Source organism: Fundulus heteroclitus, unplaced genomic scaffold, assembly GCF_011125445.2.
Source record: "Fundulus heteroclitus isolate FHET01 unplaced genomic scaffold, MU-UCD_Fhet_4.1 scaffold_47, whole genome shotgun sequence".
In the NCBI taxonomy this organism is placed as follows: domain Eukaryota; kingdom Metazoa; phylum Chordata; class Actinopteri; order Cyprinodontiformes; family Fundulidae; genus Fundulus; species Fundulus heteroclitus.
The window spans coordinates 1,488,416-1,491,899 of NW_023396890.1; positions in this window are offsets into that span (position 1 = coordinate 1,488,416).

A 3,484-nucleotide genomic window follows, 5' to 3' on the forward strand; every position below is an offset into this window, starting at 1 on the left:
TCAATAAGCAGCAGCTTCACCTGATGAGCCGCTGCACACCTGGACACTCCTTAAATAAAATGAGGATTTAGTTGCATACAAATTATTAAGGAAACCATGTAAGAAAAAATTAAACCACAGCTACAACATGGACTGGAGAACGGGTTCTAACTGGGTGAGGCCAGAGAAAGGAGATTCTCAGAACTTTTTATGAAGAAGTTCTTTTATTTTTACACAGAGTAGAGAGCGATGTGAAGCGACATTATAGAAGCAAGTCGCACTAGAAACAGCTGAGGTTGTTTATATTGAATGTGACAGTGGAGTTAATGTACAGGTGTGAAGTAGATGATGTAATGAAAAGGTGGAGAGATACAGGAATGGTCAACGGATATTTTAAAAGTACCAGATTTGGTTAAAGTTGACTTTGCACAATAAGCAAATGAGGTAACTGATGTGGCATGATGTCCACGGCCCTGGAATATATGGGCTGACTAGAAATTGTTTTCAGTCAAACTGAATATTTTCGCTTTAACCTCTGGACTATTGTGTCAAGTCCAAATGTTGGAGGGGCGGTTCTGGATTGGTTTTTAGCAGCTGGGCTTGGACCCGTAGATTTCTGACAAGACTGGATAGAATACTGTCTGTGTAAAGGTTCTCCTGAAGGGGAAGAGGTACCTTTTAATCTGCTTTGATTTTCTGTTATCTTAATAAATTCTTGTCATGGAGGAGACAGTCCTTTTTAAAAATTTAAATACCAGAATGGAGTCTGCAAACTAAATCAAATTCTCCCAACTCAATAGATAGTTTTATTTAAGATGCTACGGTCATGATAATTTTTTTTTTTTTTTTTTTTATTCAATGGTTTAGTGCTTGTTTATACACTGATTCAACAGAATGAAAAGTGGTTCTGCAGGCGGACGTCCAGCTTATCATGCAGTACATAATATCTGACATAAATAAAATCTACTTTAGCTGTCAAATTATCTGATATGTCTGAGGTTTAGATTGAATTTGTTTACATTTAGTTTTCTTTATATGCTTCTTAAAACCAAGTTTTAAATCAATAACACCTAAATATTTAAATTCATGTACCACTTGAACTTGAATGTCTTGATCAACACCTATATATTTTTTTTTTTTTTTTTTAAGAAAAAATGTTTTTAATGCATTAAGATGTAATTGAGAATTTCCCAACCAATAAAATACTTTTCTCATTGTCAATGATGGTTCTGGAGCTGCTTTGTGTTTATTTTTTGCACAAACATACACAACTGCATCATCAGCATACAATTGACATTTTACAGTGGGAGGAAGGCTGATTGGTAAATTGTTTATATAAAAACTATATATCTGCCCCAATACTGAACACTGTTACCCCTAAATGATTTTCATGAGTTTCAGATGTGATCATGTTCCAGATGGGATTCTAACCATTGCATTGTTCATAATGAAAAATTAAATTGAGATAATGTACCCTCTAATACATCATCAAAATCACTGCAAACAAAATTAAATATAATATACGTAACTTTAAGCAAATCAGATCATCGATGACAATCAGTTCTGCTAAAATGTTCTTACACTCGATGATATTTTCACACATAGACTACTGCATCACAACCTACTCACTCACTGGAGGTACAACTTTAAAACCAATAGAAATATTATTCAAAAAATCCTTAAAAATCTTTGATCAAAAGCCCCTGTCATTTCATCAGTGTAACATTTTGGAAAAATATAATATGCTCAAGTTTGAAAATTTTATCCATTTTAAAAATAGTTCTTTAATTTACAAAGTTCTAAATGGATTAGCCCCACCTCCACTTTCTACCTACATTAGACCTGGCAGACGTATCTGCACTAGAGCCTCTTCCAGAGGAGACCTAGAGATCCCCCACAGAAGAACAACCTTTGGACAAACTGTTCTATCCGTCAGAGGGGGTCACTTCTGGAACAGCCTCCCAACAAACATCAGGGAATGTCCCACTTACTGCACATTTAAAAAGCACCTTAAACAGTTTCTTAAAAGTTCTCAGTCATGCACTCACTAATTTTATTTTTTGTAATGTCATTGTTTGAACGTGTGTCTAGTATTTTGACTGATATTGTATTTTATCTTGTGTTGTTGTCTTTTTATTGTTCCTGCCTCAGGACGACAGATGTAAATTAGCATCTATGCTATAATCTGGCTCATTTACAATCTGTACAAGAGTATGATTGTTCATTAATGTGCACTGTCCTGATTAAATAAAAATAAATACAAATACAAATATTTGGCGATTAACCGTGTCAGCCAAAATCAAGAAAAAAATTCTCCAATCACACCCTTTGTCAGGTTCAGATTTAATTTTTCCAGAAAAAAAAGAAGTTTCAGTTGAAGACTGAAGCTGCTATCTGCAGGCAGGGTCTCTGGTTCAACATCCTCCTCCTCGTCTTCTCTCTGTTTAATTGATTAACACTCGTGGATTAAAAAAGGCATCAAATGTATTGCACTACCATTGTAATATAATTTCACATGATGGCTGTGTTGATCTCCTAGCCTGATTATCGACCAGAAAATAACTTCACTCCCATTCTGAGCGGTGAGGAAAATCAACCCTTCATGTTTTTCTTGGATAAAAATGACGAGATGTTTCATTGTAGCTGATCATGTTAGGAAAAGGAAGCATTTAAAGCTAATCTCCGTTTTATAATTCACTCAGAACAATGATGACAGCTTCCTTGTGCTAAGATTATTGAAATAATGTTCAAATAATTTCTAATTCTCTTTGCAATTAATTACATTTCATCTTGTCACTCTTTATAGCAATATGGGTCAATGCAGATCACCACCCTAAATACGGAAACAGTAAAGTTAGCAACAACAAAAAAGCTGCAAAAGCTGAGAATTATTTTTCATACCTGAATTATTTGTTGTTTGGGTGCATTTAGTCAGTTCCACCACTAGTGGGCAGCATCTGCCAGGAACTGGGGGTCCATCAGAGGCTGCACCACCTACTTTTAAATCTCTTGATAAACTTTTAATCCCTCCACAGGGACTAAGCATCAGATTTGCCACAATAGAGATGAGAATATAACCAAATATAGTCTAACAAAGTGGAAAATTTGGTGCAGAGCTGATCTCTATTGGATCTACTGGATTAAGAAAACATTTCGTTTCAAATGACAAATTTCCCGTTCTGCTTGTGGTTGTTTTTCGGCTGCTAAACATACCTTGATAGGTTCCTGAAAAAGGTCAAGATGTAACAAGAAATGAAACTGATCAAGCGGAGCCTCTTGTTGCTCAGATGCTGCACTTAAACTAGAACAAACACAAATATACTGGCTTAAAAAAATGTAATCGCCAGTTCATTAAAATCGCCCAAAGTATTTCAGTCAAAATGTAAATTGTAGAAAGTTTTTCTGCAGCAAAATCCCAACATATTTTTTTAAAGTGGGGGACAGAAATGCCCCAAACAACTGTGACAGGTTCCTCTTTCAGACTTTTCACATCCTTTTAACTGCA